General features: G+C 43.5%; 1 protein-coding gene and 1 long non-coding RNA gene across 2 annotated transcripts in view; both read left to right on the forward strand.

Moving 5' to 3' along the window:
• ZNF277 (zinc finger protein 277) overlaps nucleotides 1–26,997 on the forward strand; it is an 88,303-nt gene that overhangs the window by 14,859 nt on the left and 46,447 nt on the right. The gene's annotated exons all lie outside the window — the stretch shown is intronic.
• Nucleotides 22,986–25,368, forward strand: LOC120602466 (uncharacterized). The gene is made up of 2 exons (XR_005652773.1): nucleotides 22,986–24,048; nucleotides 24,778–25,368. It is a non-coding gene; the product is annotated as an uncharacterized LOC120602466 (long non-coding RNA).

Below are 26,997 nucleotides of genomic sequence, written 5' to 3' on the forward strand. Positions count from 1 at the left end.
AGGTATTAAATCTGACTGGGATGTGTAGATATTTGTATTTCTGACTATTTTGCCCATATTTCTCATAACAAGGATGCTGTCTTTAGCTTCTCTGTTTATGTAACCTATTGAGGTTCGAAGTAGATTTTTGTTGTGATTTTAGATTGTAACATACTTCTGTTCACCAGATTAGACTCACTGACGTTTTAGATACCAGTGATTTCAACTTTAGAATTAAAACAAAATGACTGGATGTGAATTTACATATACAGAGAGAGAGAGAGTAGAAGATGCACTGTCCCTAACCAGATGGGTGTGGGTGATACATATATGATTGTCTTTACCACCTCTTTCTGGTGGGATACCTGATCTTTATGTTTATGATGTCATTTAGTTGCCTACCTTTGTTAAAGTATCTGGAATAGAATTTATGGTCATGTGATTAGTTGATATGTTTCTTAAACCATCGATCTACATTTTCTATTTATAATCTCGATATGTGCATTAAACATAATTTTTGTAATTTAGTGGTTTAAAGTCTTCTAGCCAGTCATTTATATGATTAGAAAAAATTTTTCAGGACAATTTTCACAAATGAAACATAATGTGTTCTACCCACTGTTACGCAGAAAAATAGCACGAATCCAGTTACTTGATTTGTACTTGAATACCCAGCTATGGGCACAGAAGAGCTCAGATTGCCTTTTGAACAGCTGCTTTTGCGTACACTGTCCGAAACAACTGTTTCTACAAGCGCTCCTCTAACCTCTTTGGAGACGTGTCCCCCTGCCCAGCTTTCTCGCGTGTTGGCAGCTGTGCTCTTCTCCCAGTCATTCTGGCTCATGGCTCTTCAGGTCCTCATTCCTCCTTCCACCTCGCCCGTCACCAAGACACTGACCACAGTCACCCCTGTGTCACTTTAGGATCCATAGGCTGTCAGGGCCCGTGCAGCTGTGTGAAGGTGAGAGAGATTTGCCAGCTGAAGCTCCTACCCTTCTCCCTTATCGGGGATCTCACGCCGGTTCAGAGTAGGGGCAGGAAGAGGAAGGGCAGCGAGGGAGCTTCCCAGATCCGGTTCCGATGTCCCTTCCAGGGCATTCCAAGGGAGAAGCTCAACCCCACAGTTGTGGGCGGATTAGTTAGCTATGGCTGCCACGACATGGTACCACAGACTGGTGGCTTAAAAACAAAAATGCATTGTCTCAGAGTTCTGGAAGCTGGTAGATCAAGGAGTCGGCGGAGTTGGTTCCTCCTGCGGGCTGTGGGGAGAGTCGGTTCCTTGCCTCCCAGCTTCTGGTGGTTTGCTGGCCGTCTGCTGCGTTCCTTGGCTTGTACGTGTGTCATCCTGATCTCAGCTGTCACGTTCACACGGTGTTCTCCCTGTGTCTGTCTCTGTGTCCACATTTCCCCTTTTTATAAAGACACCAGTCATATTGGGTTATGATCTCTAACGACCTCACTTTAACTTGGTTAACTGTGAAGACCCTGTTTACAAACAGGGTCACATTCTGAGGTCCTAGGGGTTAGGACTGCCATGTGGCTTCTTGGGGGAACACAGTTCAGCCTGGAGCATTGGACAGCTTACAACAGCCAGGGCCCAGAACATCCACACATGAGACATCCACCTTTCTTTGTTAAGCGTGTTCCCACAACTGAAGGAGGTCGAGGGCGAGTATCACTAGAAATCACTCGATCGTATGTATCACAGTTCGCTTACAGTTTAGAAGGATGCCTATGTTAGAATTTTAGAATCCACCCAATTTTAGCAAACAAAAATGCCAGCCTCTGCTGCAGCCTCCTCTGCAAAGACATCCAGACCGTGTCCACCTCCAGGAGCACCCCCGGTCAGAGATACCTGCCCACCAACCCCGCTCCCGAGGCACCACTGAAAAGCCATACTGGGATCGGTCTGTTCACAGGCCTGCTGTCCTCTCTGTGGCTTCCTCAAGGACAAAGGCCAGGTGTTCGTTGTCCTATGTTCAGTAGCTGGCCTGGTGCCTGAAACACTGTCTAGCCACTTAGGAAATACTCTGCTCCATCTGCTTCCCTGGGCACTCACTCCCTGACCTCGCCACGCCAGAAGTGCCCACTGCCGTTAGCGCCTCACTGGGCCTCCCGGTCAGGACTGTGCGCGCGACCCCACTGCGCTGTCGCGACTCCTCGGTTCCTGAGCCGCCCCCGCGCTGCAGCGCGGAGGCCTGAGCGCTCTGTCGTCCGACACCGGCGCTTCGTCACCGCTTCCCGGATGCGGAAGCGGGGAGCAGCAGACGCTTCGCCTAAGGTCTCGGGTGTCACTGGCATCATTGCAGGTCCCCGATTCCAGGTTTGCTGTCCTACTCTGACGTCAGGAACCAGGCACAGTTGTGTTTTCCCCAGAAGCGCCATGGGCCTGTATGAGCAACGTGGCTTTTCGCCAGGAGAGTTCAGCTTTGCTTTTCTCTTTGAGCCGAGAAAACCGCAGCTCCGCTCTGGGACCCTGCTTTGCTGCTCTCCTCGGAAATGCGTAAAGGATCGCAGGGCTCCGTGGCGACAAAGACGCTGTACTCTCAGCTCAGTATTCCACTCAGTGGCCTCGTCGTCCTTCTCCTTAATTGCAGTAACCTGACCTCTTGCATGTCAAATGTAGTTGTCGTCCAAAGGAAAAACCACATCAACGAGAGGGGTCCATTAGCTGCACGTTCTTAAATAATGAGATAAGAAAAACACGAATAATGGATCTTTGCGGTGCTCACAGTTCAGCAAAATGCACCAGTTCACGGATTTGTGCATCGATGTACTGAAAGTTATGTCAACCCAAAAGGCCTGAGTGGAATTGAGAATTTAGCTCTGTGCCCTACTGTGGGGCCAGTCTCACAAATTTCCTGCTAATTTAGGTGGCCTGTTTTGACGGGCATTGGAAAGGCCTCCCCATTCCTCAAAAACCTGTCCTGCTTTGGTGCAGGTACAGAAACCCGTATCTTAATCAATCCATCCCTTTGTGTTACACACCACCCTCTGTTAGGAGCTGTTTTTTAAATGCGGAGATAATACTCAGAGGCAATACATTGTGTCAGTCACCACAGGCTGTGCCACCTCAGTGTGAATTTTACCAGATCATTTGCAAAATGCATTAGAAAGTGAATCAGTCAACAGAGTACACTCCTTTTGCTCAGCACTAAGCTGAGAACAATGAGGAAAAGAAAAATAAGCTCATTTTAAGAAACTTCCAGTGCAGTTTATGAGACAAAATGTATACGTGTAAAAGAAAATTGCCAATAACGATATTTTATTGAGTGACAAATGACTTAGTATATTACAGAGCAATATCTCTTAAACATTTTTAAGCAATGGAACTGTTTTCCAAATTATCTTATACAAAAATCACAATATTTAAAACTGATAAAAGCTAGGCTTAGTTAAAGGTGGGCAGGGGTGGGGCAGGGGTGGGCAAGGGAGCCATCTGCTCTTGTTGTCCCTTCATCCCCAGTGGGATTACTGTTAAAAACCATTAAACTTAGCACATAAACATGGGCTAAATGGAGAGAAGGAAAAATCCACTGTGGACTGGATGAGGAGGAGGAAGGCCCCAAGGGGGACCCCTCTCAGGTCGGTGGATGAAGGCTGGACGAGGAGGGGGAAGGCTCTGGGGGGACCCCTCCCAGATCGGTGGATGAAGGCTGAGCAGCATTTCAATGGGCGGAAAGGAGGAAGGAAGCAAGAAATGCAAAGAAAACATAGTACGAAGCGTGGTGAGAAATAAAGTTGGGTACGAAAAGTAGGTAGACAGTAAGTATTAAGTATAAGCTAGAAAAACAGGCGGAAAGGTGGCAGTTTGTTGAAAAGGCAAATCGGGAGGTGTTGGGGTGTTAACCAAAGCAGCAGTGGAAGCTGACCTGAAGAAGGGAGCCTGGCAGCAGGTGCAAGGGGGTTCAGGTAGAGAACGGATGCTTATTCTCGAGCTCTTCCTTCCTCTCTGGATTTTCCTAGCTTCATTACGTGAGAAACAAGAGCAGGCCATCCGCCTGTCCTCCGTCCTCAGTGACCAGAGCCACGTGTCACCCCCGCCTGAGCCTCCCGTGCCCCACACTGTGTGGCACGAGTCCATCCGTCAGAGGCGCGCTCCCCCGCGTAGCGCCTAGGTCACCACACCTAGCTGTGCTTCACGAAGCCCCCAGGGCCGCTTGTCCTTGCCCTCCTTTTTTAAAGATTTTGTTTTTGTTTCCCTCCCTGAGTAGAAAGGGATTATTCATCCTCTAAAGATGGAGCGATCTACACGTGGCTGTATCTCATTGTTAAAGGAGAATTTATACCTTCACTTATATAAATACCAGAAAATAGGCAATGTGACTTGGCTTTATAGTCTCAGAAATGCTAAGTCCTTTTTTTTAATTCATCAATTACCCTCTTTTCATTTTCTTGTATCCTGATGGTTCCTCTCCAGTTGGTCCCCATAGCAACACTGGATAATGCGAACGAAACTGCAGCATCTTAAGCTCTCCCACAGAGTATCTCCGTTAAAATAGCCACGAAACCACAGTTGCGTTTATTATTTCCTTTCCTTAAAAGAAACCTGTTTTGGAATCTTCCCCATGATCAGACTTAACTTCCCAGTCTATCTGACTGGAATTGGAGTCTCTGATTTAGAGAAGCTTTTTCAAAGATGATAAACCACTGTAGGGGTACCTCCTTCTCCCCACGTTCTCTGTGTCGGTGTGCGACAGTGTTCTCAAAATATGGCTCCTTGGAACTTGTTAGAAATGCAGATTCATAGGCCACACCCCAGACTGCTGAACCAGCATCTCAGGTTGGAGCCCAGTGCTCTGTGTTAACAGGTCCTTCTGAGGATTCGGATGCACCGTTGATGGGCAGGCTGGGGCAGACAACGTCACATCCAGTTTGTGATGGATTCTGCTAACGTGATTAGAAATTAGTTTACTGTTTGTTTTTTATATCACCTAAATTTATTTATACTGTGAAATAGTAATGGAATACCATTTTGTGTTAAGGTACAATATGGTAGTAGAGAGTGTTTGATTCCAGCTACTGAAAAGAAATGTGTTCTAATCATCAATAGTAACAAGTATAAGAAAAATCCAAGTATTGCCATTAAGTCTGTCATACGTAATGACTCAGACTATAAAGTTTTTTCCAAGGGTTTTTTTTTTTTTTCTGGTTTCTCTGTTTCTTAGGTTTTGATGGTGGATGCTGACAAGTATCCACCTTTTTGAAAGGTATTTTAAATAATGCCTTTTCATCCCTATAACCTAAAACCCATCAAAAGCATGCAGTAAAAGCAAGGATCTTTTGGAGGCCATGACTTAGAGAACAAAAAATTGGGAGCAGATGTAATAGAGAATTATTACAGAAAGGACAGGTGGACCGTGTCATGTGAAATTTTAGGAGGCAGGTAGACCCCGCAACTTGGAGATCCAGGCAGAGATTTGAGCGGACAGAGGCAATCTGATGGTTAAAATATTTGAAATTGCTGGTCATCTCCAACCTGACCCATCGTATACCAGGGTTTTAGAACGTAACCTGAGGAAGTTGGCCTGGGTAGTGGTGAGCTCCGGCCTGAATGCCAGACTGTCAGGCATTGTAAGAAAGGGTCAGCCGGGGTCAGACATGAAGATGAGTAAGGTTTATCCGGTCAGCTGGTGCAAAGGGACAGTAGCAGCGGCGTTGATTCTGATCACCCTCTCAAGGCCGGAGAGCGCCTGGCCCTTGCTCCTTCCCCTCGATTGCCACCGCCCTAATGCCCTAATTCAGACCCTCGGCGGACCTCCCAGGACTGTGGCTGTCACGTCTTTATGGAGTTCAGACCCCTGAATATCAGTGGCGTCTGTAGCTCCCTGACTGTGCCGTCTGCCCTACTGCCGTGTTGCTCCCTGGTGCCCGGCACCGCCCCCCACTTCCCCGCTGGGCTTGCTGCTCCCGTGTGCTCATTGTCCCCTTCAGGTCTTAGTTCAGATGAACTTCGCAGGCTCCGAGCGGCAGACTCAGGTGCTCCCCTTGCCTGGGCCTCTCCCCTGCCTTGCACACGCCATCGCTCGTCACCAACGCCATGCATCACAGTCACTCGTGTCGCTCCCATGCACAGGCAGCAGACCCCGCGTCTTCCTCGCTCCAGCCCTTTCGCCTGGCTTGGTGCCTGGCACGCGAGGTGTTCATAGCAGTTTGGGGGAAGAATGGATATGGGATTTTTACGTCTTATAGGCATGTCTAACAAATTAAGGATTTTCTGAAATAATTCTGGTTTGAAATGTTTTGTCTTTTTCTCTCAGCTCTCAGTAACTTTAGCTATTTCAGCACCCCAAATGCGTCTCCTAAATGTCTTACATCTGCAGAAATTTTTAAATTCCGTAAATAAACTTAACTGTATACCAGCGATCTAGAGAAAGGAAGAATGCATCCTTACTTGTGGGGAGGAACGTGCTAGCCGTCTAGGAGAATCCCCAGGGAAGCTCATTAGCAAAGTGAAGCTGGGGTGGGGTAGAGTGTTTCTGTGCTCGCTGTATCTAGTTAGCATAGTTCTTGGGCTGATCGCTTAGCCCTTGTAGGAAACCTCTGCTGTTCTTTCATCCGTTCATTCCCGTGCTCACCCAGAATTCAGAGTGCGAGGGGAATGGATTAGGATTGGGAAATTGTTTTTGAATTCTACATGTTCTCCATAGAGTAATAGACTATAATGCCCTTCAATTTGTCTGGCAGTATCTCAGAAAATAATATGATGTTTTATATAACGAGTTTACGAGGTTTCTGAAGATTATTATGTTGAGTTATTTTTCAGAGAGACTACATATGTCACTAACTACAAACATCTTATCTCTATGACTATCAAATAATCAACACATACGTTTTTACTTATTGATTCCACATCAGATATTCCTAAATTGCTTTACTTTTGGGGGTTTTGTTTTCATAGTTATCCTTGCTTCTCCCTATTTGATGATCATTCATTTATTAATCAAGCAGATATCCACCCAGCATCTACTATGTGCTGGGCCCTGGGCCGGGTGCCAGGAGAATGTACAAAACCAACAAGCTTCCTACCTTCATCAGACTTAAAAACTGGTGAGAGAAGTAGGATCTGGCAGCATTTCTTCTCTCCATATCCAAATGTGCAGCTTTACATCGGTGGTGGAGAGAACTGGGTATAAAATGAAATGAGTATAGTGGAACCCAGGCCACAAACTCAGAACCCGCCAGAGACCTGCCAGGTGAAGACATGCTGGCAATGGGTGGAAAATGAGATTAGATGAAGTCCAATGGCAACAGGTGCTAGACTCATCTAACAGTGACCATTGACTTCAGCTCGATGTTGGAATAAGAGGAAGTGGTGAAGGTCATGGCAAAGGGAACATATCTACCGTGTCTGGAGGGACAGCCACCCAGATCTGGATTGTTGGCATGCGGAAGTAGGCTCCCCGTGTTATCAGAACCTGGAAAATTTTAAAAATATGTGCTCTTTTAATTTTAAAATACTGCATATATCAAAGAAAATATATTGGGTGGTAGATTTGGTATGAGGGTTGCCAATTTGTAGGCTCTGAGAGGGGGTGGAAGAAGGATGGGGAGGGGGAGAGGGAGAGAGAGCATGTGCCTCTGTGTGCTAAGTGTGTGAGTTTCAGCATCTGATTTGAAAACATGGAGGCCTTTTCTGGCTTCCTTCCTTGTTAGGATTACTGGATTAAGCAATTGAACTAAAGGATGAGACCCAGTTGTATTTGAATTTTAGATAAACAACTGATCATTTTTTAGTATATATCACAAATATAGAATATACTTTGGATATATGTATATATATGATATACATGTGGGATATATATTGCATAGGATATACTTATATAATACTTATATAAGGCAGCATTTGGGATATACTTACACTGAAAATAATATATATTTATCTGAAATTCAGATAAACTGGGCATCCTGTATATTATCTGGCAATCCTATTCCTAGGACTGTGCCTCTGTTCTGAAGTTAAGTTTGCCAAATAAGTGGCCTACAAGTAAATGAAATCTTTAATCATGTTTCCTATTTATTAATGTCAATAATTAATTTAAGTAATTAGAATTTTAATTTCAATGAGTGATGGTTATATGTCAAGCTGGATAAACCTTCAAATAGGAAGTTTAAAAAATATCCATGGGGAAACCTTATTTAGCCTTTTTTGCATAAGCTAAAAATGTTTTTCCATGTTTTTTTTTTTATTTTGTATTTTTTCTGTGGTTCGAATGAACATTTTCACTACATCTTTATCCCCATGCCAGCAACCTGCCTTCGTGGCGTTGGGGGAAAAGAAAAGCACAGATCCCTATAAGTGCCGTCCTTTCCACATCGCTCATTGACGGGCCACAGTCACAGTCCCTGGCACTTTGCTTCAGATAGTATTCTTCCTGACGCCCGTGTCGCTGCGTTTCTCTACTTTTTGAGATTCTCTTATTCTTCCCTTCCTGATATTAATCATGTGTATTAATGAGATAGTAATCCAGGCGTGTTGCTGATGAATTGTTTCATTCAACTGCTAGGTAATCAGAAAGACATGTAACATGCCAGTAGATGTTCTGATTTCGTTTCTTTATCCCCAAATATAATAAAATAATACACAATGAATTCTATATGTTTGCATAAGTTAAACTAGATCAAGACTTGCTAGTCCGTCACGTATTATAAAAGGCTCGCCGACAGAGGTTTGTCCACGTCGTATCTAAACATTAGAAGGAAAATCCGTTTCCTTGAAACACTCACCTAACTCCAGCACAGGTCTGCAGTCGGGTGAGGAGTGACGTGAGCCTCAGATGTGTAGAAAGGAAACTAAGTCACAGATGCATCTGAAAGACTTTTTTTAGTACTTTGATAGTTTTTTCTAAACTAACCACTAAAAAATTAAGGATTATAATTCCAGAGACACTGCAGCAAGTCGTTTATTTAACTGTTTGCTTTTCATGGTTTTTCTTGCAGTATCCAAAGGGACTTTTGGTTAGGAGGGGAGGGAAGGTGGGGGCGGGGAAGGAGGGACGGAATGGGAGAGGGAAGGGAAGAAAGAAAAAGAAAGGGGAGAGGAAGGAGGAGGGGCAGAGTTTTAGGAGAGATCTTAATGTTCGAGGCTTTATTAGTGAAATCAGGAGGGAGACGTTGAAACGTGTCCATGTGCATGAAGGTGGCAGCTCAGAGGAACTGAGCAGGCCTCATTTCGGACCTTTGGCCGCCAGTCTGCCCTTCCCAGAAAGGAATAAAACAGTCTGGTACAGTGTCCGGGAGACCAAGTCAATAGATAATGTGAATTAAGCAACAAAGAGATGCATGATAGATTACAGGTACATTAGGAAAAACTGTCTTAAAAAAAATTACCAAATCGATAAGTTCATCTGTGTTAAGTAAACTTCCTGCGACATGGGCACCAGGCTCTTGGAGCTGCTAAAGATGAAGAGAGGACAAAAGCAAATCTTCCTTAAGCTGACCTTTTTTCCTTTTATTTGATTGGTGGTTCCTTTTGTTTAAAAATATGTTATGTATTCTTTTTAAATATGGATCATAGTATAAATATGATTTTATGTAATTTTTTTCCTGAGTATTTTCCCATGCTATTGAATTTCTCACAATACATTTTTAATGATTTGCCTAATTTAATCATTGTCTTATTGTGGGAAATTAGGTCCTTTTTGTTTCTATTTTTAAATTAACATCAATAGATAGTCTCGAATGAACCCCTCAAAGGGTTTTATAGGGTGTATGAGGAAGTTACTGTGGGAAGGTTAGACTTAGTTACCAGTTAAACTAGTTTTCAAATTACATTTCAGGGTGTAAGGAACCCCTTCATTTTCTAAAACCAGGGCAAGCAGAGAGTGACATCGGGAGGAGAAGCTGGGCGGAGAACAGGGGTGGACACAGTCGCGCCTGCTCTGGTGCCCGCGCCATCTTCCCTGGCGTCGGCAGTGAACAGGTACAGCAGAGGGTGCCTGCGTTTCGTTCATTGGAGCTTCGGAACATTAAGTATTTTTCTTTTCGTCTTAACTGTTCCTTCAGGACTTAGTGGAATTGTTAATGTCATTTCAGAGCCACTCACAGAAGTGTGTGAGAAAGAGAGATTAGAGCTTGTGGTGACAGGCCACCGTAACCCCTAAGGATGGCCTCTAAGTGGACCTGGCCTCAGTGGTTCTCCTGCTCATGCGTTTGCCCAGGCAGCTTGAGAACATTCCGACCACCGTAAAAGCCTCAGGCAGAAAGTCCTTCACCAATTTTAAAGGTATCTTTCTGTGCTGAGACTCTTTGAGTCCCTACTGGGCTTCCTGTGCGCTGTAGGCTGCCAGGTGTCATCAGTTCAGCCAGGTGCTTGGGTAATTGGAATGAAGTTTCAGCTTTGACATCATCCTTCAAAACTAGTAATAATACACCTGGATACCAACCACGTCTCGTTTCCCCTAAGAGCCAACAATTTGGTTTTCTGACTGTAAAAAATGAGAAGATGCCATCATAATCTGCCAAATCCTGTGAGGAGCTAATGGATGCATTTCATATGCCTAGAGCTCTTTCTGGTTGTGTTTTTGACTTTCAGATTAAGAAAAGTGATGACTTCATTTGGGCCTTTATCGCTATTTCTTGGGAGAGAGGAATGATAGCTCTCGTATTAAAGATGGAAACAAAAGTCCAGTTTTTAAGTGTTAACCTCTCCCCTAATTTATTTTCATACTTCTTGCCTGAATATTACCGAATGTAACATTTTGCCCCAAATCCTTATATTCTGTAACCTTCATGGTCCCCTTAGGATTGATTGCGTCTGGTTTTGTGAGTGTCTGTATAATCATTTTTCCATTAAAGAACACCAGTGCTCATTTGTTTAATCCTCTTGAATATCAAAGCCTCTAGTCAGAGAGCTCCTGTCATTCTGCCTGCTCTAACTTGACTATTTTGTAATAGAAAACTTTTTTAAAGCAAGATAATCTGAACTTCCCCTTGTTCCATATAGTTATTTCGCTTTTAAATAACATCTTTTGACTTTTAGACCAAGGTAATAAGCATCTTAGAATTCTATTTAGTTTTTTAAGCACTGTGCTAAAAATTTGAGCCTCCTTCTCTACCAAGTATTTATTTATTCTTCTGTTCAGTGCCTTGTAGCATCCGGGTACCGAGGGTGCACTCATTTTCTGTGGAGTTTGGTGCTCCCTAACTTACCACTCCACGTTTCTCTGCGGTGAGTTCCCAGCCCGCCCGCATTTAATGGCGCTCCTCACAGCCCGCCCCTCTGCTCTGCAGCCTCGATAGATGCCATGCTCTGTCTTCCAGATGACTGAGACATTTTAAGAAGCGATAAAATTTTAAAAAATAAAAAGATTGTTACTGAGCCTTGTGTATAGACTGGTTGCCCAGATTTATGGATCTTAAAATGGCCAAGCTGCTGGCCAAGAATTTTCGGCTTTGTATTAAAGCTGAAGAGAGACATTGCAGGGGATGCTGTCATTCCAGAGAACTCCGGACTCTGGGTTCCCATGGCAAACAATATTTTTAGTTTCAACCTTTTTAGAGAGATCATTTGGTTATTACCCTTTTATCTATGGAAAGTATGCTGCACATGATTATTTCTATATTAATACATTAAAAGCTAATAAGTTACTGTACCAGTAAAGGTAGTTTAATGACAGAAAAAATTTTGTTACATGAGGTTATCTCTGAGAATGTTTTGTAAACAATATAGAAGATTATATATTTTTTAAAATGTGTTTTGTCTTATTAGTACAAAAATACGTTGTTATTCACATTTGGAAACTTCGCAACTTAGACTTTAAGAGATTATAATGTTTTAAGTTTGTTTCAGTTTTTTAAAATGGATAATCTTGGTTGTAAAAATTGATGATGAATAACACTGCTTAACTTTATAGGGACTTGCCCGTTCACAGTGTCCACAAAAAAAAAAAGTAATAAAATGAGAAAGAAATAATAAATTATCATAGGCTATATTTGAATAATATTTCTATGGTCAAGAAAAAGAGGGAAACCAAGGTCTCTGTCGTTGTCTACATGTTAGAGTCTTGCTTGGGGACAGCACGGTGACTCCCAAAGCTTCGCCTCTGGCGTCGGCTGCGTGGGTGACAGTCCTCTGGAATCTTACCAGCTGTGCAACCCTGTGTAACTGGTCAGGGACGAAGTCACTACCCAGTGTCTGTGGCAAGATGCTGGGGAGCCGTCGCCAGCCGTGGGGACCGGAGCTTGTAAGGCACAGTCTTTCCGACCGAAGAGGCCGCCGGTCTTATTTCAGGCTTGGGGCGTCGCAGACGGCAGGGACTGGCGGGCTCTCGGACGCATGAGTGTGGGGACTGGTAGGCCTTCAGCTGTGGCCGTGTGCTCACTGAGTGAAGCTGTCGCCGGGTAACTGACTTGCAGGAGTGTGGTGACAGAGTTGAGCTGTCACTGATTGGTTGGGCTGAGCTTAAAGCCGCTTATGATTTTCTAACTACTAATAAAACCGCCTTCCTCGTAGGAGGCCTTCGATACTTAAATCAGAGGTCACAGTGCCAGTGAACAGGACATCACCTTCGTCAGTCCGGCCCTGGAGACACTAAAGCCCTCAAATACGGGAGTCCCAGCTTTTCGACCGTCAGGTCCCCACACTGGGGCAGGGTAGCCCCCCAGGCTCGTCACTCCCCAGTGGGGTGTGGGACGTGCCACTCACTCGCTTCAGTGTATGTTCGGTACCCAGCTCTGCAGGTCCGCACTTTATGTGGTACTGATCCCACTTTTAAATAGATATCATCCGCCTTTTGGACCAGGGGGCTTCTTGTGGGTTCGGGTCGGTTTTTAAGCTTTTATGAGCATCACAGTTCTCTTGGAGAAGCCGACAGACCCTGTGACCTGTCTCCCTTAGAGATGCGTGTGTGCGAACACGCGTCCGGTTTCCGTTTCTGGGACCTGCAGACTCCATGAAGGTTCGGGCCCTGCCCTGCACAGCTGCTTCTGCCCGGAAAGAGAGCTCTCGTTGTCAGCCGCAGGACATTGGGTGACACCAGTAAAAGTCGTCGTTTGCGGCAGAAAACAAATTGTATCGTGGAGTTGGGGGTAAAGGTTGAAGTGAGGGCGCTGGGTCCTGGGAGTGCCAGCGGCCTCCCGGGCTGCAGGGCAGGCTGGGCGACGGGAGCTGACACCGGGGCAGTCGCACCAGCCGGCTCCTGTGTGGGCCCTGCCCCGAAACGTGACTGAGCGGGGGGCTTCTGGCCGTCATCGCACTGAGAACGATGGCGTCACCGAGGGTGAGCGAGGGCCGCACACAGCAAGTCCTCCCTGGCCGGGACCCACCTTCTGCGGTCCAGTCCTCACGTCCGTCCCCCGGCAGCTCACGAATCCTGTGGAACAACGTGAGCGTCCTCCGGATCTTACGGTGTCAGATCTCTCCACGGGAGTGCTCTTTAAAGCTCAGACTTCTGAACTCGCCCAGCGTTTCTGATTCAGCAGGTCCTGGACTGGAGCCACCAAGTTACATTCCTAACCGCAGTCCCTGGCGGTGGTGATGCTGCCACCCAAGGACCACACTGACTTGTCATCGGTCCCCAGGCCCCCTCCCCGCTGGCCACAGACACGGGGCTACTCAAACTCAGTGATTTAACGCGTGTTAATGAATTATTTACAGTAACTCTAGGTCGGTTGAAAGGGGTAATTGCTCTTGGTTAGCGTCTAGTAATCAATGAAAGTATTGCAGAAATGTCTTCAGGCATGAGAGACTAAGAGCAAAAAGAACGTTTTAAACAAATTATTCGATAAAATTAAAAGAAACAAAACCTGACCTCAGTGAAACGCAGCTGGCTCCCTCCGGGCCTGGCTGGTCTCTGGTGGGAAGAAACTGTTATGTTTCCCCGGTCGCCTGGAAAGGGAGCAGGAGCTCCCACGGCTGCCAGGTTGTCACTCACCCTTCCGACTCTTCAGACCAGAATGACAGAGAGAAGTCAGGTCCATGTTCACAGTCAGCCATCCTGCTGTCTGGTTTTCCCTGCTGACCTTGCCTCTTCCTTGCTAAAGCCCAAGCTTCCTTTAGCCACTACTGCATAAGTGAAAAATTATCGTAATGTTAAAGTGGTATTTTGGGTGCTTATTCCTTTCATTTTGCTTCAAAGTTCTCTAGTGAATTGTGTATTTATATTTGTAGTCTGAAATTTTTGTTTTAGAAACCAAAAGCCTTAGTCAAAATAGTTTAGTAAGAGTTTTAATCAAAATATTACGTCGGTCAACCAAGAAGTGCTGAAGACACTTGAGTGCTGTTCCTTATATTTTGAATAAGAAGAAAAGGTGAAAGTCCCAGAACAGTCCTGGGAAGTCTCTGTCAAGAGGCAGGGCCAGCACCGGGCAAGGGCAGGGTGCAGAAAGGGACTCCGGGTGCAGAAGGGGACCCCGGAGGCAGGTGTGTCGGCGCCTCTGCACTGCTAGCCTGTCAGTGGTGAGACCAGATAAGCCGTGGGTAGTGTTGTCATCTAACTGCAGAGAGAGGCCACTCTGCCTCCTGTGACTGTCATTCCTGCGTGACCGTGCAGGTTGCTCACTGCGTCCACGGCTATCACTGGCTGTAGAATCACAAACTAAAAACTGTACTAAGAATGGCATCAACTCCTGACATTTCCAGTAAGTTATTTGAAGACCTCACCAGCATATCATGACAACAAACTGACTTTTGAAAATAACTAGATTTTAGGTGTGTGGAACATCGAAAACCCGGTTGTAATCCCTAAGCTCTCTTGTGCTCCTAAAACAATTGCTTCACCAAAAACTAACAATGCCGATCACGTGTTTTCCTCATTTTCCAAAATACCCATCGGCTCTTTTTAGTTCTGGGTCTCCTCTTATGGAGTTATTGGTATCACACATCTGTTAGATTTTAAAGAACTCATCCTCGAACTTCCTTAATAGTCCCTTAATGCACCAGAAATATTTTATCTATCTTTTAATAAATGTAGGAATCATCCCTCTGATGTTTATAAACTTTCTACTCTAATCTTATTCTTTTCGTCCCAGTGGCTTTTACCGGGAAGACTGGTTTGTGAAGCTTCCCGAATTACAAGCAACGTCCTCCTCCCCCGTTGGAAGTTACTGGTTTAGAACACGGCAGACGTTACGGCAGCTGGGGAAGGGTCAGAGCAAGCGCCTGTCCGCTCTGCAGCCGATTCCCTTCACTTAATGCCACACCTTCTTAATCTTTTCCTAAGTGTACTGGATATTTGAATAAATCATGGTACCATCCGCTTGTTTCGTATAACCCAAATAAGTTATTTTGCATTTTTAAAATGTTTTAGTGTTTATCGTGGAGGCTGATGACATCGTTCAGTGGAGCGCTGGCATCTGGGAAGCCTAGCGTCTTTTGATGCCGATCTCTATTGATTTCATCAAACATATCCCTATTTTGTTGTAATTATAGGATCTTATTGAAAATAATCACATTCTGTTCAAAAAAATCATATCTTAAGTGCTTTTAAACTTTAAGAAATCAGCTGAGAAAGAGAAGAGGTTGGGGAATAAAGAAAGAAGAGACGAAAAAGAGGAAAAAGTAAACAGACCTTTTTAATAATTGCTGACATTTGATTGGCTTGGCTGTGTGGTGTGCGTGTCGCGTGTGTGTGTGTGTGTGTGTGTGTTCGGTTTTCATTTTTCCTCTTGCCTGCTTCGAAAAGTCCCCTTCCTTTTTCAACCTTTACTGTTTTACATTCCCTCGTTCCACAAGCGGGACCTGAGCCCACGACGCTTTCAAAATAGCAGTGGTGGCAGCGTGCCCTCAGAAACCTTCCCACAGGACCCCTGGGTGCCCCCACGTTCGACTGACATTCTCAAGCAACAGGAACCCAGTCTCTCTGTTCACAGGGAAAGCTAAGTGTGCTTGTTACCTCTGGCCCAGTGTAAGACCCAAGTCGGAATGATTTGGGGTACCACTTCTGGAACATCAAAGGGACTTCATGACAGTTTGACGTGGAGGCAGATTGTGTGTTCCTTGAGCATCCGCGTGTGCTGCTGCTTTTTGCCTTTCTCTTTTCGTCTCTTTGTACAGAACTTTGTCCCTCACGGGGTCATTTGATGAACACTAGACGTTTGGGATGATTTTGTAATGCAAAAAGTACAAAGAATAGTTTATAGATCATGGTTTCTGAATTTTTTGCATGTCCAGAATTAAAATCTAAAGTAGGAAGATTGTCTGGAACCGCGCTAACTAGCTTCAGATCCAAGTGAAACACACCAGAACTGTGGATAGGCTGCTGTGGTTTTGACGCTACATATAGCCTTTCCCCTGCTCGCTTATTTTGATTTACTCAAAGTTTTGAAGATAATTACTGTCTGTTTTATGTGGTTTATGTGTGTATATATAGATATACATATCTGGTTAGGTTTCATTGATTGCCATTTAATAACTTCAAATGCACAGTCAGTTAAGCTTTTTGTTTTAACCTAGATTTCTTGAGAGCTTTCTTTGCTTGTAAGACTCTGCATCTCTGATAACAGTGTTCTGTTCCATGAGTCAGTACCCCAAATCTTACAGGCGGGGAATCTTAACTGATACTGTACTATCTTTTTCCATTTACTATTTTCATCTCCCTGTATGGCAATTTTATATCTGAATTTTGGGGGGTGGGGGGATAAATCCATTCCAGTTAAACTGGATATGAAGATGTTTTAGTAAAGCAAGTGCTATTTTCCTATCGTTTTTACAGAATAAAACTGTAACCGCCTCGGAGAAGCACAGACTCTCCTTGCTACCTTGGTTGTCACTTGATGCAGAAACAGTCGCGATGACCCGTCCTTTGCATACTGACCTTTGGGCCTATACGAGAGGGCTTGTCATAACATGTGAAGTTGAAAAACATTTTTAGGTCATAGTTTTCCTATCTCGAAAGGAAAATTTTGATTTTCGGTCCTCGCTAGCTGCGAGCTCTGAGATACTTATACCAGAGGCACCTTTTGTTATGTGAGTTACCCTGATTCCTTAGTCCCACCTTCCTTTATTAAGTGCTCATAAAAGTCTAAAAGCTGCGCTGTATTATCAGACTCAGCCTGTCTTCATCTGTCCCAATGTACTACCCAAAAATACTTTGTTATCTGCAGGTGCTTCTGCTCAAATAATCTTACATACATTCCTGAAGAATTGCATTCTGTGAAGTCACGCAATAAAAATAACAGATCTTGTAGGAGAAATAGGGGCAAGGACAGATAACTCAAAACCAGTAGAACTTTGTAACCGGAGCAGTCTTGATAAAAAGAGTAGCATGGTTAAATCACCACTGGATTTATATCCAGAATCACAGTCAAGTTGATTCTTTGCACCACTGAACTCTGGAATCCATGCTGCCTCCTTAAAATACAGTTCCTTGGGGACATTTGTTCCTAATGAAGACCAGTTTTGTCAAAATTAAATATCAGACTTACCATGTAGACCTCTGTCGACCAGGTGTTTTGTTTTGTTTTCAAGACCTTTACTTTTTTAGAGCAATTTTACGTTTACAACAAAATTGAGAAGGAGGTACAAAGGTTTCCCATATATCCCACACATGCACATCCTCCCCCATGATCAACATCACTCACCAGACTGGTACCTTTTTTTTTTTTACCAAGGATAAATCTTCAGTGACGCATAATCTCCCAAAGGCGATAGTTTACCTTAGGGTTCACTCTTGATGTTGTACATTCTAAGGGTTTGGACAAATATATAATGACATATGTCCATCATTATAATATCTTACAGAGTAGTTTGACTGCCCTAAAATTTCTGTGTGCTCCCCCTAATTATCCATACCCCACCCCGACCCCTGGCCACCACTGATCTTTTCATTGTCTCCATAGTTTTGCCTTTTTTAGAATGTTACGTAGCTGGAACGATATAGTGTGTAGCCTTTTCAGGTTGGCTTCTTCCTCTTAGTGATATGCATTAAAGATTCCTCCATGTCTCTCTGGCTTGGTAGCTCATCTCTTTAGTGCTGGATAATATTCTATTGTCTGGATATACCAAAGTTTATTTATCCGTCACCTGCTGAAGGACATCTTGGTTGCTTCCAAGTTTTGGCAATTATGAATAAAACTTCTATAAACATTTGCATGTGGGTTTTCGTGTAGACTTAAATTTTCAGCTCCTTTGAATAAATAGCAAGGAGCATGATTCCTGGAATTTATGATAAGACTATGTTTAGTTTTGTAAGAAACCACCAAACTGTCTTCCAAAGTGGCTGCACCATGTTGCGTTCATTCCCACCAGCAGCGAATGAGAGTTCCTGTTGCTCCACGTCCTCTCCAGCATCTGGTGAGGTCAGTGTTCTGGATTTTGGCCATTCTAATAGGTGTGCACCGGTATCTCGTTATTTTAATTCATATTTCCCTGGTAACATATGATTTTATATATATATGCTTATTTGCCATCCGTATTTCTTTGATGAGATGTCTGTTAAGATTTTGGCCCATTTTTTAATCAGGTTTTCTTACTGTCGATTTTTAAGAGTTCTTTCTGTATTTTGGATGAGTCCTTCGTTAGGTGTATCTTTTGCGATTCTTTTCTCCTAGTCTGTGACTTGTCTTCTAATTCTCTTGTTATTGTCTTTTGCAGAACAAAAGCTTTTAATTTAATTAGGTTCAGCTTATCAACTTTCTTTCATGGATCATGTCTTCGGTGTTGTATCTAAAAAGGCATCACCATACCCCAAGTGATGTCATCAAGATTTTCCCCAGTGTTGTCTCCTAGGAGTGATTTTATTGTGTGCTTTACGCTTGGGTCTGTGAACCATTTTGAGTTCATTTTTGTGAAGGATGTGAAGTCTTTTTCTAGATTCATTTTTTTTGCATGTGGATGTCCAGTTTTTCTAGCACCATTGCTGAAGAGACTATTCTCAATGAGGTATTTTTTAAATACAGGAAGAAATGCCTTTCTAATTTCTTCTTCGTGTGACATATAACAACTTCTGTGTTATCCTGGCATTATTCTTCAGTTTATCAAATGTACACTAGCAAACTCACATTAAAGAAGCATTGTATCACTAAAGACTAATTTGATTACATTTCATAGTCGTTTCTGTTTTTAGTCTACTGACTATCTACAAAATACAAACAAAACTATTGTACAAAAATGATTCATATAATGTATTAAGACATCAAACATTAAAATAAAAGCATGACATAGCTACTTAATTTTGAAAATGAAGAAATATTAGTCCCACAACTCAAAAGTTTATGATTCTATCAAAAACACTAATTATACTTAATAGGGAATATCAGATAAGTAATTTACAATTTTCTAGTTGCCAACCTATTTCATTAAAATATTGACTAGAATAATAATTCCAAAGTAATTGCCTGTCAAATCGAATCAATTAAATTAGGTAAAACCCGACCTCTGTTGATGAACTATGAAATTTCCACTGGACACCACTTATTTAGAAAGCATGGAACAGGCCAGTAACCAATCAGATCTTTCTGAGTCTTTCCGTCTTTTCCCCCAGAGATTTCAGTAAATAAGAGCATTCACCAATACGCTTTGTTTTCCCATTCCTGCCAAAAACTCTTTTGTTTGTCATTATCTTTTGTTACATTGGCCCCCTTGTCATTTTTCTAATTAAATTTACCATCAATTGAAGTTAAAGATTGAATGACCTCTTTGTTTATTTCAAGATTAATATTCTTAAATTTCTGCCGTCTACCTCCTCGTTACTACTGCCTCCTACTGGTGGAAGGGAGCTAAAGCTGAGGGCTCGGTTCCCATTACTTCTTAGAATGAAAGAAAAAATAGCTTTGAATTCCACTTAGAGCTCCAGAACCCGTAGTCCCGGCCCTATCAAAATCAGAACTTGGAATAGTTTTACATTTAAGTGCTCGGAAGTATCTTCGATAGTGTAGGGTAGGAATAGGACAGGAAATGTAGTATCATTGATGCAAAAGAGTGTTCAAAGTAATCACATGCCAGGGCAGCCTCCTGCCCTCCAATCCAACTCTTTTTGTGTTCTGAATCTCTTATTGGCCATAAAAACTAGAGTTAGAGAAAATATTTCTGGAAAACCTAATATACTTAACTGTCTATGTTTTAAGGCATGTTTTTAACAGTAGAAATCTTATCCGATTTAAATCCACCAATAAACCAGTCATGTATCTTTTAGGGCCACGGAATGTGTAGTTGGAATTCATCTACAGGAATTTTTAACACACGTCAGTGCAGATGATGCCCACCTCTTTCCATCCTCAAACTCACGGCCATATCCATTATTATCCATAGTAATAATAAGAGCTAATCTTACTGAGCTTATGTGTCAGCTACCCAGTTGTTTACGTGAATTCCCTCAGCTAACCCTCATGACAGCTATCAGGCGAATGTTAAGATTGATCAGTTTTACGTCGTGCAGACACGCTAGGAGAGGTTAAATAACTTTGCAGGATTGGATAATAGGCATTATCGGAAGCAGTGTAAGCACAGCATTTTTAAGCATGTAAACATTGTCATACAGCGGATCTCTAGAACTTACTCACCTTGCGTGACTGACACGCTATATTCATTAAGCAGATACTTTCCACTCCCATCCCTGTGTGCCCTGACAGTTAGCATTCTCTTTCCTGCTTTCATGAGTTTGAGTACTTTAGATACCTTACCATAAGTGGAATCCTGTGACCGGCTTATTTCACTTAGCATAATGTCCTTCAGGTTCATCCATGTTGTTACATGACAGAATTTCTTTCATTTTTATGACTGAATAATATTCCATTGCATATCTAGACCACATTTTCTTGATCAATAGACATGTGGGTTGTTTCCACCTCTTTGCTATCGTTAATAATGCTTAAATGAACCTGGAGTGCAAAAATCTCTTCAATATCCTGTTTTTCACTTCTCTTCGATTAATACCCAGAAGCGATATTGCTGGATCATAAGACAGTTCTGTTTTTAATTTTTATAGGAACCTCCTCTCTGTTTTCTGTGATGGCTGTACCAATTTACATTCCCACCAACAGTGTACAAAGGTTCCCTTTTCTCCGCACTCTGGCCAATACTTGTTATCTGTGTTTTTGACGACAGCCATTCTGACAGATGTGAGGTGGTGTCTCATTGTGGTTTTGATTGGTATTTCCCTGGGCGTTAGTGATGAGATCACCCTTTCCTCTATCTGCTATTTGTCTGCTTTGGAGAAATGTCTGTTCAGGTCCTTTACCCATTTTTTATTCAGGCGATTTGGTTTTTTGCTGTTGAGTTATATGAGTTCCTTGTGTATTTTGGATAGTCACCCCTTATCAGATATACAGTTTACAAATATTATCTCTCATTCCATAGGTTTTTTTGTTGATGGCTTCCTTTGCTGTGCAGAAGCTTTTTAGTTCGATGAACCCTACTTACCAATTGTTGCTTTTCTTGCCTATACATTTGGTTTCATATCCATTGTCTGGGTCAGTGTAATGAAGATTTTTTTTCTATATTCTTTTTCCTATATTCTTCTAGGAGTTTCTAGTCTTACATTTAAGTCTTTAATCCGTTTTTAATCGACTTTTGTGTGTGGTTTAATATAAGGGTCCAGTTTCATTCTTTTGCATGTGATTACCAGTTTACCCAAATGGTTGTTGAAGAAACTATCTTTCCCCATCGCGTAGTCTGGCATCTTGGTCTCCTGTTTTCTATTCTCTATTTCATTTATTTCTTTTTAATCTTTATTATTTCCTTCCTTCTGCTAACTTTGGGCTTCGTCTGTTCTTTTTCTAGCTCCTGGAGTCACAGAGCTAGGTCGTTTCTGTGAAGTCTCCCTTCTTTTCAGTGTAGACATCTACCACTGTAAACTCCCCTCAGAGTTTTTGCTACATCCCGTAACTTTTGGTATGTTGTGTTTCCGTTTTGTTAACACTTTAGGGCCTAATAGGTTATGTTACTTCCCTGATTAAAGGCGTCAGGACCTACTCCTGACTTTCAGATTAAGTCTGAATCTTTGCCCCGGCACCGAGGCCACCGGCATGCGCTCCCTTTACCTTTGCGGCTCGTTCTCACTTACACTCCAGCGGTGACTGGACTGTTTCGATTTATAAACTCCCCACATCTCCTTGCTGGAATTCTCTACCATCTCAGAGACTTCATCCCAGGCGAAGGCTTTCCTCCATTTCCCCTGACTTGAGGGTTTTTTTTCTTCCCTGTTCCTTTGCCCTTGGTTTATATGGCCAACTTCGCAAATGTTGACTTATATTCTAATAATTTGTACACTTGTCTTATATTTTCCTCTCAACTTCTTCCGGACAGGGATCTTATGTTAATAATCTTTGTATTTTGGAGACTCCCTAGCATACACCTTCTGCATAGTAGGCGTTCAATTTTAAAATGGTAAATTCAATTAAAATTTTTCATCTTAAATGTCAAGTCTCAGAAAGTAATCACATAAAACTGCTTTACTTCTTATTTTGTCTGTCGCAGTCACTGAGGAACATATCAGATAACATGCTTTTTATTTCAGTTTTTTTAATGCAAAAGAAAATTTTGGATAAATAAACCCATTTATAATCTCATTGTTTTTGTATATTTTCTTTCAAATCTTGTATGTGGTTATATGTGTGTGTGAAGTACTGTGTGCAGTTTATTATGAATTAGGCTTTTTTTAGTTCATATCAAACATGGTTATTAGTATTTCTCCATTGTCTTCATGGTTGTTATTTAGCAAATGCATAATATTATACAGCACAGACATGCCATAATTTATAGAACTGATTTTCATTTGCATGACATTAGGTTGTTTCTATTATTGCTTTATAGGTATATGTAACAAAGTTTTCATAGCTTTTTGCTTGTGTTAAATTAGCTCCTTAAATTTTCAAGCATAGGTTTGTTAAGTTTAAGGGTCGGATGTGTTTATAACCCTGTTTTCAAACCAAAAGTGGCAAACCTGCCACCTCCACAGAGGTTACTATCAGCACAGCCTCGTCAGTGTCAGTGTGGTGCAGAGGATGTGTGACAACTCTGGGTCCTTTAAGTCTGCCCTCCGTATTCCCCTCCCACCCCACCCCACCCCCGTCTCAGTGAAGGTACAGTAAATTTATCTTTTAAAGACTGGCCCTCAGTCATTTACAAAATGAATTTTTAGCCCAGGGGAAATTAAATAAGGGTCTTACATACTTACTCAGCTTTGGAGATTGATTGTGGTTAAAGGGACTAGACCAGTCTTTTCCATTTTCCAAAGGCATCTGCAGGGACATACTCTCAGAAATCATTTTTTAGTGTGAGAGAGAAATACCCTCAAGAATTTAGAAATCAAGTAACCTTTTTGGAGTTTCATTATACAAATAAAATCAACACATAATAAATGAGATTGACTAGGAGTCTTGTGGAAAGATACAACATCTGTCAAATCAAAAACTTAGAGAACAGGCCTAAAAATATTATCCAGGCTTGATAAAATACTTAAGAAAGCTGTAATCAAATTACACTAATATCAGTAAGGAATAAATGTAAAGGAAATGTTTACTTTGAAAACTAGGAATTTGTTTACAGTGTTTTCCAAATTAAAACAGCAAAAACAAACAAAAGTACCCTGCCGATCTTGATACTTTGATTTTTATGATGGTTACAGTTAATTAGATGAGCAGAATATAATGAGAGCAGCAACTAAGCCAATAAGATCTGGGTTGAGTAAAGCGCCAAATCACTGCTTTATTTTTTTCAGACTATTCAGTAGTGGTGTGGTGGTGTGCAAAGCTCATGGGGACTTCCTTCAAGGGACAGTGATGCGTAAGGCATTCTGCAGGCACCTACTATGACATGCCAGAAAATTCCTCATCAGCTTTGTTGACGTGGGCTTTTCCTCTCTCACTTGGCGTTAGGAAGCCAGAGACCTCCAAGGCCCCTTGTTCTTCCTTCAGGCACCAGCAGCGCTTGTCCCCTGGGCAGGAGGGACGCACTGCGAAGTGTCGGGTTACCTGTTTCAGCTCACGGCTCTCTCGTGAATCCGTGACAAATCTGTTCCCCAGGGAGCACCCGACCACACCACTCGGAGTGTGGCTCGCAGAGGGGCTCCGACTTGGACTTCCATGGGAAGTCAGACAGGCAGAGTTTCAGGCTCCTCTGCCTACTTCCAGAGCTACTTCATCAGTCACGGCCTCCAAGCAGCACACACCAAGGCGGGGTTCGATGTGCAGGTTGGTGGGGGAAGCCGCCGGGAGAAGGAGAACGGGGAGCTGGAGGAGGTTGCAGTGAGGGCTGGCCCCTCTGAAGGGACGAAGGAAGAGGGGAGGGTGGGGCGGCATCTCAGACTGCAGTGCCATCCCAAGCAAGTTTCTGGCCAGCCCACGTGAAGTCCTCCAGCCAATGTCACATGTCAGCGAAGTCCCATCTCACAGGAATGAGTCTGCCTGACCGTTTCTGCTGCTCCCGTTATTTACTTGAGAGCAGCTAGAAAGCTTGGCTTGGGCGCAGGTGGGGTTTCGGGGCGCAGCACCTAAAGCCACCTTTCCATTGTGCTCGCAGCAGCAGGAGACTTAACCGGCACCGCCCCGGCCGCCCCATCTACTGAATCAGGGTCTGCGTTTGAACGATCAGGTGGTTACGTGCACATTAAACTCTGAGAAGCACTATTGTAAAATAATTTAAAATCTGATGCTTTGGGGATCCTACCTAAAATTTTACAGTCAGTAAAATTGTCCCTAATCATCATAGAATCTCCTCAAAACTCAGCTCTCTTGGGATGGTATTTTTTACAGTTTATTTGAACAGAGTTGCTGTTCAGAGTGAGAATTAGAGCAGATAATTTGTTTTTGTTAATTTGTAACAAATGTGTGAAGCAGATTTGGGGCTAAAACAGAATTTCCAAGATTTTTGCCTCTTGGCTGTAAGAAGCTAGATATAATGTACTTCCTTTCACCTTTTAGAATTTAAAGCCCCCGTAGCAAAGAATTATGTATCTCTGCATCTGTTGCCTTTTTACCACGTGTAAGACGTAGCTATGATTCCGTAGTGACAGCTAGAAGCACTCCGTCAGACAAGCCCTGTTGTGTCACGTCCACTCACCCTGTGCTTGGTATCTGGGGGCTCACTTTGGGACAGAACAGACTACCAGGTAAGCTCTGCCTCAGGGCCTTGTCACCTTACTTGTGGCCTTCCTGTGAGTTCAGGATGGCTACACTCTAGCGATCAGGATCCCTCAGTCCCCATGTGGTCATCCTCTGAGCCATCGACGCCCCACTCCTGCTTGGTAAAAGTTGCAACTCTTCAGTCTTCAATAAAGTCTTGAAATCTGAACTTTTTAAAAGCCCTCCAGGTGATGAAACTCAAACAGATGTGGAACCATCGCTCTAAAGTATAATATATGCTCAGGATTCAGGCCCATCTAGAAGCGTCCTCTAATGGAGAGGATTGACTTCTTCTGCATTCCAGATGCCTCTTGTTTCTCGTTTACTGGAGGGTAACATGAAAAAAAAGTAAATCCATAACTAAATATAATATGCTTGTATTACACTTAATGATATTTACTGTTCTCTAGAATGATTGTAAGTTTTCCATTGTTATTTGTGAACGGCCAGGGGCTGGGGGCCCACAGCACTAAAATTCTGGCTGTAACTACAGCTGGACTGCACTCATAGGCAGAGAAAGTTCCCCTAAAGACAGCTGCTGGTGGCCCCTGAAATAGGACTTTCCTGGAAATGGAGTTAAAGGGGTAACTCTAGCTGTAAGCACTTCTGGTCCCTCATTCTTTCTTTGTTCAGTAAATACTTATCAAATGCCATCTTATTTTAGGCACTGTATAGTCTGCACCAGAGTCATGAAAATAAGTAAGACTTAGTCCTTGACCTTGAGTTCCCAGACTACCCGAGTAGCAGAGGTGTACGTGTAAATAATTAAGAGATGTTTGCTCTTGTTGGGCGTGGAGATATGGTGTAGGCCACGCCCACGAGCAGACCCAGCGGGGAGGGGCCTGGCAAGGAGATGAGCACAAATGTGTCACATCAGACACCAGTCACACCCATCGTGGCCGCCCTATCCAGCAGCCCTGTCAGGAGCATCTAGCTTCAGAGCAGACCAGCTGGGCTTATCTTGTTATCTTACAAAACAAAAAAATCTGCTTCTCTACAAATATTTCTGGGTTGGTGACCTGGGCCCCCATTTGTACGGTCTCCCCAGCCAGAAACCTGGCAGTTTCCTGGTCTCCTTGTCCTTCAGCCCCTGTGGCCAACCAGTAATCAGGAACAGTCAGTGTAATCTCTGTGGCCTCTGCTCTGTCCGTCCCCTCTAAGCACCGCTAACCCAGCTGCCTCGCACAGGCCTCGCTCGGACGCTGCAGTCCGTCCCCTCCGCGTCACTGCCAGTCAACGGCCGGGCTCCTCGCTGCTGCCCAAGCCAGACCCGTGGGGCCCGACCCTGGCCCCACCACTTACCGGCTGTCGAGGACAAGTCACCCAGCCGCTCGGTGCCTCAGTTCCCTCAACTGTAAAATAGGGTTAGAAATGGAATCTCTGCCATAGGGTTATTGCGAGGGTTACTTGAACTAATACGTACATGTAAAGTGATTGGCAATGCCCGGCACAAAGTCAGCACCCTGTGGCGCTGGTCATGGTGGGTTAACGAGATGTGTGTGCCCGCTAAGTGCACTGGGACTCACCTTGCTTTCCAGGGACTGACGGTGTGAAAGCAGGAAGAAGAGGCAAACAGAACAACAAATTACTTCCTATGATCAGTGCCGTTAGAAATTTGAGCACAACAGTAAATGAATAGGGAATCAGAGAAAACTATAAAAAATGTTCTGTTAAAATGCTTATTTTCTGGAGTACTCAGTAACTCAAGTCCCCGGATACGTAATACAGTGCAGTACCTCCCGGTCCATAGGAGGTTTGCGTGTTCGTGATTCTGTTCCTGTTTCCCTTCTCAGTGGCCGCAGGCAGTGTGGTCCTCGCGTGTGTGAGCGTCTGGGTCCACTCCCTGAGGAGCGATCTGAAAAACAAGGAGACTGGACGTGGAACAACACAAGGGGGAAGAGAGGAACCAGGGAAGAGTTTTCAGGAAAGCCTTGGGGAAGAACAAAGCCAGCGGTCGAGAAGGACCAGACAGACCAGCCCCGCGGGTTCTGGAGGGTGTGGGCCCCTGACATTTCAGAG

This window comes from Pteropus medius, unplaced genomic scaffold, assembly GCF_902729225.1.
Source record: "Pteropus medius unplaced genomic scaffold, Ma_sr-lr_union100, whole genome shotgun sequence".
Lineage (NCBI taxonomy): Eukaryota > Metazoa > Chordata > Mammalia > Chiroptera > Pteropodidae > Pteropus > Pteropus medius.